The 14444-nt window shown below is 38.5% G+C and overlaps 1 protein-coding gene across 8 annotated transcripts in view; it reads left to right on the top strand.

The window, feature by feature from the left end:
• Positions 1-11081: 11081 nt before the first annotated feature.
• MBNL2 (muscleblind like splicing regulator 2) overlaps positions 11082-14444 on the top strand; it is a 162786-nt gene continuing 159423 nt past the window's right edge. For 4 of the 8 annotated variants that reach the window (XM_066380666.1, XM_066380667.1, XM_066380664.1 and 1 more), the window contains exon 1: positions 11082-11296. The gene's annotated coding sequence lies outside the window, so the exon portion shown is untranslated. The remainder of the gene's footprint in view (positions 11297-14444) is intronic. The other 4 variants (XM_066380670.1, XM_066380671.1, XM_066380668.1 and 1 more) reach the window with 1 other exon arrangement.

Below are 14444 nucleotides of genomic sequence, written 5' to 3'. Positions count from 1 at the left end.
ATACCATGACTTCAATAAAAAGTAACTTTCTTTCCAGAGTTTCAAGAATTTCAATATTGAGATACAGAAAGAAGGAGAAAAAGAAGAAGGAAGAAGAACAGGGGGAGGAAAAAGAAGAAAGAAAATAAAACCCAAAAAGTCAATCTTGGATCTATAATATGCTGTATTGATCAATTCATTAATTCAACACACATTATTGAGCATCTCCTCTCATGTGCCAGGCACATACCAAACTGAATGTTGGAGAGACCATGGTGACTTTTGATGCCAACAATCTGGTTGAGAAGATAGATCTTAAGCAATTAGAAATAAATGTATTGGCATACCCTGTAGAAAGTGCTATAAAGTGAACAACATTTACAACTTCTCACTACTCAAAGAGTAGTCCACAGAGCAGCTGAATTGGCATCACCTGGGAGCTTGTTAACAAAGCAGAATCCCAGTATCCACCCAGTTACTACTGAGATAGAATGTGCATTTTAACAAGATCCCTGGAGGATTAGCATGAACATTAATTTTGAAAAACACTGCCCTAGAGTGCAAAGGGCTATGAGAGAAAACAACAGGTTTTCTCTTGAACTTGTCTTGAGGGGTCAGGAAAACATTTCCTAAAGAAATGGTCTCTGATTAAGCTACTTAAGTAGGCGAGGCTGGATGGCACAGGACTTTGTAGGCTATGTTGAGGATTTTTTTCTCTCTTTACTAAAAGATCAACTCAAAGATATTTAAAGGTTAGTTTAGTCACTTCAAGCTGCCATAATATAATGCCAGTGGGATTCCAAGATGGTGACAAAGTAGGTAGACTTTCCAAATGCCACCTCCCAGGACCAACACAACCAGTAGTGGGTGGCAGACAGCACCAATTTTAGACTCAGCTAGCTACACAAGCAGTAAGCCCAAAGGAGGAGTTTAGCAGGCAACAGACATTGCAGAGAATAAATAAGACCAATAAGACAGACACCACACAAAGTCTAATACAGGTGATCAAGTTTGGGCTTTAGAACCAGCCAGACAAAAGTGATAATGCCACCCATAAAAGGCTCAACTGCATTCAATACTCACATACAACAGGAGGGTAAATACTACCCTCAAGAAGCATTGCTAGAACAACAAACTCAGGTGACCTGCAGGTCAGTACCACTGAGCCTATCTTCCTCATAAGGATGCCGCAATAAATTTCAAAGTCAGACAAGCACTAACTAATATACAGACAAACGGGCAAAGAAATAGGACCCAAATGACTCAATAAGAGAAATCCCCATAAAAAGAACTAAATGGAATGGAGGTAACCAAACTACCAGACACAGAGTTTAAAATGATTTTTAGGTTGCTCAAGGATCTTAGGGCAACAACAGATGGTCACAATAAGCACTTAAACAAAGAGATAGCAAGCATCAAAAAGCACATTGAAATCATAAAAAAGAACCAGTCAGAAATGACAGATACAATATCAGAAATGAAGACTGCACTAGAAGAATCAATAACAGGCTGGATGAAGCTGAGGATTGAAGCAGCAATTGAGAGGACAAGATAAAAGCACAGAAACAGAGCAGCAAAAAGAAAATGGGCTCAAAAAGTCAGAGGAAAATGTAATAGGTCTCTGTGACAACATAAAGAGAAACAACATCTGCATCATAGGGGTTCCTGATGGAGAATAGAATGAACAAGGGATAGAGAACTTATTTCAAAAAATTATAGCTGAAAAATTCCCTAAATTGATGAAGGAAAAAGTCATACAAGTACAAGAAGCACAGAGAGTCTCATTAGAGATAAAACCAAGGAGGCCTACACCAAGACACATCATAAATAAATTACCAAAGTTAAGAGACAAAGAAAGAATAAAAAAAGCTGCAAGAGAAAAGCAGTTAATTACCAACAAAGGAGCCCCCATAAGACTGACATCTGACTTCTCACCAGAAACACTTGAGGCAAGAAAAGATTGGCAAGAAATATTCAAAGTGGTGCAAAACAAGAAGCTACAACCAAGACTACTTTATCCAGCAAGGCTATCATTTAAAATTGAAGGAGAAATAAAAATCTTCCCAGACAAAAAAAGATTAAGGAGTTCATTACAACCAAACCAGTACTGCAAGAAATGTTAAGGGATCTGCTATAAAAAGAGCAAAGGAAAAAAGAAATCGAGAGGAAGAAGATTATAGATTTAAAGAATAAAATGGCAATAAATAAGTCCATGTCAATAATAACCTTAAATATAAATGAATTAAATTCTGCAATCAATATTCATAAGGTAGCTTCATGGATAAGAACACAGGACCCATATATATACTGTCTACCAGAGACCCAACTCAGAACAAAAGATACACGTAGACTGAAAATGAAGGGTTGGAAAAAAGTTTTTCAAGCAAATGAAAATGAAAAAAAGCTGGAGTTGCAATACTTATATCTGACAAAATAACCTTTATAACTATGATAATAAGGGATTTTAATACCCCACTAACATCAATAGATAGATTGTCCACACAGAAAATTAACCAAGAACCAGCAGCCTTAAATGACACACTAGATCAACTGGATTTAGTTGATATCTTCAAGACTTTTCACCCCAAAGCAGCAGAATACATTCTTTTCAAGTGCTCATGGTGCATTTTCTAGGATAGACCACATGTTAGGACACAAAACCAGTCTCAATAAATTTAAGGAGATGGAAATCATATCAAGCATCTTATCTGATCACAACAGCATGAAACTAGACATCAACTACCGTAGAAAAACTGAAAAACATTCAAACACTTGGAGGCTAAATAGCATGTTATTAAATAACAAATGGGTTAACAATAAGATCAAGGAAGAAATCAAAAGTTTCCTTGAAACAAATAAAAATGGACATATAACAACCCAAAATCTATGGGACATAGCAGAAGCAATCTCGAGAGGGAGGTCATAGCAATATAGGCATACCTTAAGAAGCAAGAAAATGCTCAAATAAACAACCTAACCATGCACCTAAATGAACTAAAGGAAGAACAGCAAATAAAGCCCAGAGGAAGTAGAAGGAAGGAAATAATAAACATCAAAGGGGAAAGAAATGACATAGAGGCTCAAAAGAATACAAAAGATCAATGAAGCCAAGAGCTGGTTCTTTGAAAAGGTAAACAAGATTAACAAACTTTTAACCAGATTCATCAAGAAAAAAAGAGAGAGGACCCAAATAAATAATGTTAGAAATTATAGTGGAGAAGTAATAACTGACACCACAGAAATACAAAGGATTATAAAAAAAAAAATACCATGAAGATCTATGTGTAAAAATTTAGACAACCTAGACAAAATGGATAAATTCCTGGAAACATAAAATCTTCAAAATTCAATCTGGAAGAATCAGAAAACTTAAACAGACTGATTACAACAAATGAAATGGAAACAGTTAACAAAAAACTCCCAACAAACAAAAGTCCTGGACCGAATAGCTTCCAGGAAAATTTTACTAAACGTTCAAAGAAGAACTAACACCTATCCTTCTCAAGCTATTTCAAAAAATTCAAGAGGAAGAAAGACCTCCAAGCTCATTTTATGAAACAAGCATTATCCTCACTCCAAAACCAGGTGAAGACACTACAATGAAAAAGATTAACTATAGGCCAATATCCCTGATGAACATAGATTCTAAAATTCTCAACAAAATATTTGCAAACTGTATCCAGAAATACATTAAAAGATCATACATCATGATCAAGTGGGATTTATTCCAGGGAGGCAAGGCTGGCACAATATTCACAAATCAATATATGTGATTCATCACATAAACAAAAGAAAGGATAAAAATCACATGATAATGTCAATAGAGGCAGAAAAAGCATTTGATAAAATCCAGCACCCACTTATGATCAAACCTCTCAGCATAGTGGGAATGCAGGGAACATACTTCAACATAATAAAGGCCATATATGACAAAATGACAGCCAACATCGTACTCAAAGGGCAAAAATTAAATGAAATTCTTTTTTGGGGGGTATTTTCTGATGTTAGAAGGGGGGAGGCAGACAGACTCCCACATGTGCCTGACCAGGATCCACCCAGCATGCCCACTAGGGAGTGATGCTCTGCCCATCTGGAGCATTGCTCTATTGTAGATGGAGCCATTCTAACTCCTGAGATGGAAGCCATAGAACCGTCCTCAGCACCTGGGGCCAACCTTGCTCCAATGGAGCTTTGGCTGCAGGAGAGGAAGAAAGACACAGAGAGGAAGGAGAGGGAAAGGTGAAGAAGCAGATGGGTGCTTCTCCTGTGTGCCCTGACTGAAAATCAAACCCTGGACTTCCAAACACCAAGCCGACATTCTACCGCTGAGCCACCCAGCCAGAGCCAAGCAATTATTTTAAGATCAGTAAAAAGACAGGGTGCCCCCTTTTACCACTCTAACTCAACACTGTTCTGGAAGTCTTAGCTATAGCAATCAGACAAGAAGAAAAAATAAAAGGCATCCAAACTGGAAAGGAAGTAAAACTATCATTATTTGCTGATGACACAATACAGTACATAGAAAACCCTAAAGTCTCAGTCAGAAAACTACTAAACCTGATAAATGAATTCAACAGAATGGCAGGACATAAAATTAATATTCAGAAATCAGTGGCATTTTTATACACCAAAAATAAACTGTCAGAAAAATAAATTAAGGAAACAATCCCTTTATTATTGCAAAAAAATAAGTAAAGTACCTAGGAATAAACTTATTCCAGGAGGTAAAAGACTTGTACTTGGAAAATTATAAGACACTGAAAAAAAAATTGAGGAAGATACGAACATGTGGAAGTATTTACCATGTTCCTGAATAGGAAGAAATAACATTATTAAAATGTCTATACTACCCAAAGCAATCTATAGATTCAATGCAACTTCTTTTAAAATACCAATGGCATACTTCATAGATCTAGAACAAATATTCTAAAAATTAAATGGAACCAAAAACAAAACAAAACAAATAAAAACCTGAATAGCCTAGCAATCTTGAAAATGAAGAACAAAGTGGCAGGTGTCACACTTCCTGATATCAAGTTATACTACCAGGCCATTGTAATCAAAACAGCTTGGTACTGGCATAAGAACAGGCATACAGATCAATGGAAAAGAACAGAGAACCCAGAATAAACACACACCTTTATGGTCAATTTATAGTTGACAAAAGAGGCAAGAGTATACAATGGAGTAAAGATAGTCTCTTTAATAAATTGTGTTGGGAGAATTTGCAGATACATGCAAAAAAAATAAAACTAGAATACCAACTTACCCCATTCACACACAAAAAAACCCCCCTCAAAATGGATAAAAGACTTAATTGTAAGTAGCAAAACTATAAAAGTTGTAGAAGAAAACATAGGCAGTAAACTCTCGGATATCTCTCATAACAATATTTTTCCCGATATATCTCTGTGCACAAGTGAATTAAAAGACAAAATAAACAAATGGGACTATATTAAAAAGCTTTTGCACAGCAAAAGACAACATTAAGGAAATAAAAAGACATCCCAGACAATGGAAGAACATATTCCCCTATACATCTGATAAAGGGTTAATAACCAAAATTTATAAAGAACTTCTAAAACTCAACACCAGGAAGGTAAACAATCCAATTAAAAAATGGTCAAAGGAACTGAATAGACACTTTTCCAAAGAGGACATACAGATGCCCAATATGCATGTGAAAAAATGTTCAACATCACTAATTTATAAAATGCAAATTAAAACCACAATGAGATATCACCTCACACCTGTCAGAATGGTGCTCCTTAACAAATCAACATACAAGTGCTGGCTAGGGTGTGGAGAAAAAGGAACCCCTGCATTGCTGGTGGGAATGCAGACTTGTGCAGCCACTGTGGAAAACAGTATGGTGTTTCCTCAAAAAATTGAAAGTGGAACTACCTTTGACCCAGCTATCCCACTTTTAGGAATATATCCTAAAAATCCCAGAACACTGATTCAAAAAAAGATATGCACTCCCATGTTTATTTCAGCATTGTTTACAATAGGCAAGATCTGGAAACAGCCCAGTGTCCATCAGTGGACGAGTGGATTAAAAAAGCAGTGGTACATATACACAATGTAATACTACATGGCTGTGAAAAAGAAGGAAACCTTACCTTTTGTGATGGCATGGATGGACGTGGAGATTATTACGCTAAGTGGAATAAGTCAGGCAGAGACAGATAAATATCATGATCTCATTATATGTGGAATCTAATGAACACAGTGAAGTGAGGAATGGAATAGAGGCAGAGGCGCAGAGGCGCAGAAGCAGGGTCACAGGGAGCAGGACAGCTGTCAGAGGGAAGGGCAATGAGGATGGTATCAAAGAAGGTGAAGGGATTAGTGAAATTATATATACATAACACAGGGATACAGATAACAGGACAGCAAATCCCAGAGGGAAGGGAGGAGGGTATCAGGGGAGAGGGGCAAAGGTGGTGTAATGGGGGTATGTTGTTTGCTGTGAGGGTATTAAGGAGGACACTTGAGTCCATGTTAACACAATAAATTAAGAAATTTAATTTAAAATTTTTTTAAATAGATAAATGGATATGTGTTCAAATAAACTTTTGTGAATTTAAAAATAAATAAAAAAAAATGCCAGTGACTTGAACAAGCAGAAATGTATTTGCTCATAGTTCTGGATTGTAGAAGTATGAAATCAGCAGGTCAGCCAGCATGGTTGGGTTCTGGTGAAGCCTCCTTTCTTGGTTTGTAGATGACTGTCTTCTTACTGTATCTTCAACTGACAGAGAGAGGAGAAATGATCTCTCTGCCCGATGTCTTTTCTTATAGGGGCACTAATCCCATCATGAAGGCCCCACCCTCATGACCTATCACCTCCCAAAGACCTCACCTTGAAACACCATCATGTTGGGACTTAAAGATTTTGACATATGAATTTTCAGGGACAGAATTCAGTACATAGCAAAGGCTTTAAGCAAAGGAATGTGGAACAATCAGAATTCTATTTTTGAATATTTATTCTGGCTGACATATAGAAAAGGGATTAAAGGAGTCAAGGATATATATATAGTAACAGGAGACCAGCATAGCGGCTTTTTTGGTAGTCATGGTGAAATACCCTAATACTAAGACAAAGCTGCATTGATAGAAATGAAGCAGACTAAAATATAAAAATTCAGGTGTTAACTTTGGCAGGCTTTAGTAATGGATATTCTATGATGGTTTCAGTAGGAGGGTCAAGAATGACTTGCCTGACCTGTGGTGGCGCAGTGGATAAAGCGTCAACCTGGAAATGCTGAGGTCGCCGGTTCGAAACCCTAGGCTTACCTGGTCAAGGCACATATGGGAGTTGATGCTTCCAGCTCCTCTCCCCGTCTCTCCTGTCTCTCTCTCCCTCTGTCTCTCCCTCTCCTCTCTAAAAAAAAACGAATAAATTAAAAAAAAATCAAAATATTAAAAAAAAAAGAATGACTGTCAACTTTTTGATTTGTGTAGTTGTATGGGTATGATACCAATTCTTGAGATAGAAATCATGAAATAAATAAATTTGTGCATAACATTTTGCTAAATACAATGAACACTAGCCATCATTTAGTAAGCATATAATAACCAGCTACTGTATACATGTTTTACATACTGTTGGGCAGATAAAATATATTATGCTCACTTTGTTAAAGATGGCACTGCCCACATGGAAGCCAGTTGCCCAGGTGATATTAGTTGCCCTTCTTGCTTGGAATGGGCATGATTATATTAATGTGTGTTGGGGGCAAGCTGTGGGCAGGCAGGATTCTTGTAGCCTGGGGCTTGGTTTTAGTACTAAGCCTTTCCCACCCTTTTTGATGTACTGTGGTGCACTCTCATGGGGATCCCATTATGCCTCAGATAAGTGACTTTGTATCAGAGACTTCCTTGTTTGTATATTGGATTAAAGGTTTTGATTTCTACACTATAAAAATGGGGGCAGATCGGGAGCTTGCTTTCTCTCGATTCCTGTGATTAGCATTAGAGGAGAGCACAGATAGGAGAGCAGAGAAAGGCCTCGTGGAGGAGAGGAGAGGCAGCCAAGATGGTGGAGTGCTGAGTGAGAAGCCAGTTTGTTCAGAGTTTGTGCAGGGAGAAGGAAGGAGATGGGGAACAGAGGTGAGTAAGTCTGGTGATCTAGAAACCTTTGATTTTAGGAAACTCGGATAAGTCAGTAGCTTTGTGTAAGGCCAGGAGCCGCCATCGTGGCCATTCACATGCAGGTTCGCATTGGATTCGGACAGTCGGTAAAGAAACCATGGAGCCAAAAACTGGTGGGCCATAGCCTTTAATCCTACCTTGCACCCGGCGGGCAAGCAAAAATACACACTGGGCTCCAAAACCCAGTCACACTCAGTGCTCACAAAGCCACTGACTTATCCGAGTTTCCTAGAATCAAAGGTTTCTAGCTCACCAACCTTATTCTCCTCAGTTCCCCATCTCCTTCCTTATCCCAGATACAAACTCTACACAGACTGGCATCTCACTCAGTACTCCGCCATCTTGGCTGCTTCTCCTGGCCTACTCCACGTGGCCTCCTTCTGCTGCTCTCCTCTGCTCTCTCTTGCTAATCTCAGGAACCAAGCGGCAAGTTCCCGTTCTACCCCTATTTTATAGTGTAGCTTCACAACCTTTAATCAAATATACAAAATAGGGTAGTCTCTAATACAAAGTCACTTCTCTGAGGCATGATTGGATTGTACCACCTTACACCAAAAAGGGTAGGAAAGGCTTAATCCCAAAACCAAGCCCCAGGCTACAAGGATTCTGCCTGCCTTTAGCCCACCCCAACACACATTAATATCACCTGGGCAACGGCCTCTTTAACAAAGTGAGCATAATACATTTTATCTGCCCAACACTTTGTGAGCACTGAATGAGTGGGTTTTGGAGCCCAGTGTGTGTTTTTACTTGCCTACCGGTTGCAAGCTAGGATTCAAGCTAATGGCCCACCAGTTCTTGGCTCCATTGTTTCATTACCGTCTGTCCGAATCCAGTGCGAACCTGCATGGGCCGGGTGGCTGTGATGGTGACCGTGGACACTGGCTTTACACATACATTATCTTAATATACATAAACCTAGCCTTCTGAGATGGAAAGATTAACTCATTGTTAAGGATATAATGGTCTGGTAAAGTGAATAGTTCAGAATGCTTTCAAAGGAGGACATCAGTGAAGACCATGTGAACAAAAAAGCCAAAACAGAAGAAAGAGGGTGCATGCTGAGATGTAAGGCTGGGTAAGATTTTGTGAAGTGAAGCTCTTGAGAGTCAGCTCTGGGGATGGAATGTAAGAGGTTTTGTAGAAATATGCATGACTCCATCCATAAACTCACTTGAGAAAACATTGTAGCAGGAGTTGAGTAGAAGGGAGGGGCCAGATTATGAAGGATCTTGAAAGTCTGTAATTTAGATTTTATGGAGAAAAGAATTTGAATATGGAAGGAACATGACTTTACATGACAGGAAAACCTGTCTGGCAACAGGGGAGCTTGAACGTGGGAGGCTTGTGTCCCAGAAACCAATTTATCAGCATTTGTATCATCCAGCAGGAAAACTCAACAAAACTTCCTTCCATTGGATGAAAATAGGAGAATAAGTAAAAAATGACTGAAAACCCAAGAACGAAATGAAGAGCATGCTAGTTTCAACGTCAGAATCAAGGAGATCAGGAAGAAGAGACTCATAAACTTGTGATCATTCACTTGCATGCAGTATGTTTGAACACAGATATCGTTTAAATTTTCAGAAAAATGATATGCAAAAGCCTGAAAGTTATGATATATAATGGCTTTACATTGGGATAAAAAAGATTATAAGATTTGAGTGGAATATATCATGGTATTCTATTGAAGAAATAGCCTAAAATTGTATGAAACACTGTGATTTTAAAATAAAATTGGCAAAATCAAAAGCAACTATTACATTCCACCCCAACTATAACTTCATTACAGACGCACCAAACAGTTGCTTATAAACAATAATGCAGTAGGTTCAAACTTTCAGATCAATGGGGCTTTGTTCCTGTCTTGGTCTAGTCATGTAATCATGACACAATTTTGTTTTTTATTCAAAATGTTGTGTTCAGTGGAAGAAGAATATATGCTTTTTATGTTTTCCAAATACTATATGCTGTTGTTTTTTTCAAAGTGTAAGGAGTACTGTTGACTGGGAAACAATTAATAACCCTTACTAATTTTTCCACTTTTCTTTTCCTGCTTTATCTCAGGGAATTTCAGCACTTTTAGAATATCATTTGTGGAGTGGCACCTAATAGTGCCTGTTGGATGATGTGCCGTGTATGTTTATAGCAGTAAACATATTCCTGTAATCATTACTTCATTAAATACAGTATGGGCCAATGCACAGTATTTCTCAAATGATACCTAAGGAACCTCAGGACTGGGTTAAGGCACACCTAATCATCTCATGGGTGCCTGTCAAAACACAAAAGGGTAGTGTATAGATATCAGTTTCATTGTTCAGAATTCCCTATTTAAAGTCCCCAGTGGTCTGAAAACTTAGACGAAAGATATATGGGAAACAGTAATTAAGCACTGCACTAACAGATGTTATACAGGAAAACTGTGTGTGCGGGTGTAGCATGTTTTGACTTTGAATATACACTTGGGCTAACACATTCTTGCTCACTAATGGAAATCATATGTAAATATTTTGTAAGGTATTAATTTCCACGGCAGACATTGAATTGTTTTTTCCTTTTAAAAACATATGCTTTGTCAAATGGGATAATGACTTCAGTTTCACGTCCAACCTGGTTTTCCCTTGGAGTCTGCGGAGTTTGGTCTGTTCAAAAGTATTCACAGTGCAGCCACAGGCTTTGGGCTGGCTGTGTTCAAGGGTGTTTTCTCGAGCTACCCCTCTCTCTCCTCTGCCAATTATGTGCCATGCTATGATTGCTTTCTTCTGAGAGGGAAATTCCTCTTTCATCAGTATGGATGCACTGTTTTCACACACTGCAAGTGCTGTGTTGCTGTGTCAGTCATCCTATTAGGGCCAGTTTCAGACGAGTAGAGCTGACGAACTGGCTGGGGATTGGCTGCTCGCGGCTGGGAGGGATTTGTCGGAAGGGAGAGCTGCAGATTACAGCAACAGAGTTTAGACTGTCTTTGCTTCATCATCTGAAGGCAAAATTTTCCAGCTAAGGCAGACGGCTCTCAGAGTACAATAAACAGGGAACGAGAATATTTACATGGAAATTTCTTCCTCACGATGCAGGGGAGAAGCCTGGGCTACTTGATTCTACCAGATGTTTCTGGGATTACTGTAAAAGGGAAGGAGAAGCAGAGCTAAAGAAGGTAGGAGAATAATCACCCCCCCACACACACCCCTTCTTCCTCTTTCTTTCTTTCTTTCTTCCTTTCTTTCTTTTTTTTTGGAATGTTTAAAGAGTTTGCTGCAGTATGCTGCATTCCATGTGTGTTGCTTCGGGAAGCCAGGGAAACCAGATTCCACTAATTCAAATGTAATACTTACAGGGGACCCTGGAGTTTTACGTAACATTTTGATAGAGAAAAAGAAATGGCAAAGCTTGACTCTATGCCGCCTATTTGGGAGTGCGGCATAAAACGAGGTTTTATTCAAGCACGAGATCCATTTATGATGTGACAAAAAATTTTTTTTTTTAATTCTTGGGAGCATTCTTATATTTTCTTGTTGTTACAGGAATTTTCATACTGCCATAGTTAGCTCCTGAATAAATAAAGTTTACATGGATCCTGTTATGTGAAAACAGACCTGTATTTAAGGGGAAAATAACTTCATGGTAAATAATCATCGATTGGATGTTTAGTTCCCAAATATATTTATTTATTAGAAATGAGGGGCCTACCTAGCTCCATAATGCCACGGCTGTAATTTGAGTTTCCAAAGCACATTTTTTTAACAAGCTAGTAAGAGGCAGCTTTCTGACAAGTTTTCGATACTGTAGTTCAATGTTTACATTTCTTTTCCTGGCCTGTCTGAGTCTTTGTTTCCAGCTTAAAAGTGGAACCATTATATTCAAAACTAAAGCTGGGTTAATAATGCTTACTGCAATTATCTGATCTTTATGCATTTTTAATGAGAACACACAGCCAGCAGAATAATTTAATGAGGGCAGGCTAGCTTTTAAAGCTGTGTTTTCACTATGTTGAACCATATCAACTTTCTTGCTGAGAAGCAGCTCTGAGAAATGATGGAGAAGATTTATTTATAACACCCTTGGCTCAAGACAAGGGAAGGATCTATTTGTTAAAGAATTCTTTCTGCCTTTCCCCATTTTAAATTTCTGCCAGGCATGAGGAAACTGTGCCTTTTTGTTAGGCCTCGGAAGCATGTGTTTACAATAAATGTGTAACATTTTTAGAATAGTTAGCAAGCATTGAAGCGAAGGGAAAAAAAAAATCTCACTTGCCTACCCACCACCACTGGTGAGTGCTCTTGGAGAAACATTATTATCCTTTTAAAAGACAGTGGTTAAGTGGAAAGATAAGATATTTGTTAATTGAGTAGTAATATTGCATTTAGGGAGATAATAAAGTAACAAAAAAAGGCGGACAGACTTATAATCTTTAAATAAGATAAAGTTACTCAGTTACCCTGCCTGTTTTATGAGAACAGTGGAAGTACTCATTTAAATAAGGGTAATGCCACGTAGATTCTTCTAGACCCACTGTTTTTACTTTCAAGGAGAAGTGCAGGACACTAGCCCAGAACTTCTGACGTCATCTCCCAACTATTTCTGCTGTGTGTTCTTTTATGCAGGCTCGTGGAGAGGAGTGTTTCTCTATGTCCTGGCCAGAAACATTCTAACTCTTACTTGGCAGGTCTTGAGTTATGTCTTCATATTTTAACTTGTCTTTTCTAGACACTAAACCGACCTCCTATGTAAAAAGGACATCTCCTCCTACCTGCCTTGTATTGGGTGGGTCAGAGCAGATTCTCTGCAGGGTTCTGGCTGCATTGGCCAAAAGCAGCGGGGAGTGGAACATAGCCCAACTTCCATTTGGTGCAGCCCAGCACTGCCACCTGGGTGGACAGTCTCTGTGTCCCTATACCCACTTCCCCGGGAGCCACTATTTTGAACTCAGGTTATGCCACCACACTCACTGGCTGGTTGTGATGGTGGGAACAGATGCTTTTACATAAAGAGCACCATTTCCTAGTGCAGAAAGGGCCGAAGGGAGGGCAGTGCAGTACTGCAGGCTGTTAATCTCATGTCACAGGTGGCAACTTGGTCCTAGACATCAGGAGAAGGTTAGTTTTTAATAAGAAGCTTTTTAATATGATGTCTTACTGAGTTGTACACTTGAAATCTGGATAGTTTTGTGAACCAATGTTGCCCCAATAAATTCAGTTAAAAAAAAATCCTTATCACAGTAAGTACCTTCAAAAACAGGAAGGAAAAAAAAAAAGACTTTCCATTAGAGCAAATTGGAGTTCTTGGGAGTTCCTGGTCCTAGTTTGCATCCTCTTCAAACTGTTGACATAGCCTTGAGCAGGTGCCCACCTCAATTTTTCTGTCTTGTAGTAGAATTGGATAACAATTGCTACATTTTGCCTTATAATAATTCTAGCAGTATGAGAGGCCTTGACTTTGTACCCAAAAAAGAAAAAGTTGTTTGTCTCTTGGCACAATGAGCTATTTAAAATACAAAGGGATAAAACCTCATATTAATGAAACTGTTGGCAAATGTCTTAGGGTATTAAAATATATAGTCACATATACAAAATCCTTCCCTCTACTCTGTGCTCATGGAAATTTTCTAGGGCTGTTTATCCTTAGACCAACAGATAAAATTTCCAAGGAAATCGGAGCTTTGCTGTTTGCATTTTCTCCATCGATCTAATGTAATATACTAGAAGCTGTGCAAACCAGACTGTTTCAGACATAGGCCTTGTTGTGCCCCAGAGCATTTAGTGCTATTTTTTTGCTTTGATTTCTCCATTAAATTTGTGAAAAGAGAGTAAAGAAGAGAGACAATAAGAGGAAAGAAGAAAAATACGTTTGTCAAATATACTGGTTATGCAGCTTTACTGGTTAACAGCCTGCCTTCTCTCTGCTAGTTGTTGTAATTTACTGTTGCTATGGTGAAAACAAATCAATATCACATGGCTTCCAGCCAGTCTCCCACTCAGGGAGCGCCACAGAAATTCAAGATCAGGTACTCAAGATTCCAAGCAAGAATTGGGAGAAGAGGATTTGGACATTGAGCTTAAGAGAATTCCTTATGGTAGACTGACGAGGCTCAATTTCGCATGCATTTTATTTTCTCTTCGTCTTGCCTTTTCCTACTTCCTGATAACAAGAGAAATGGGGAGGATAGCATACTGATTTGTTTACGTTTTCCAAAATGATAAAACATATTATGAATATAGAAACGGGCTGGTAACGTTGAAAGGAGTAAAAGATTCTAATTGATGAAAGGTAGGTTCAACTGCTGGGCATGTTGGTTGTTGAAAATA

This window comes from Saccopteryx leptura, chromosome 4 (assembly GCF_036850995.1).
Source record: "Saccopteryx leptura isolate mSacLep1 chromosome 4, mSacLep1_pri_phased_curated, whole genome shotgun sequence".
In the NCBI taxonomy this organism is placed as follows: Eukaryota; Metazoa; Chordata; class Mammalia; order Chiroptera; family Emballonuridae; genus Saccopteryx; species Saccopteryx leptura.
Note: the sequence above shows the minus strand (reverse complement) of the source record. Positions and strands in the feature narration are given on the sequence as shown.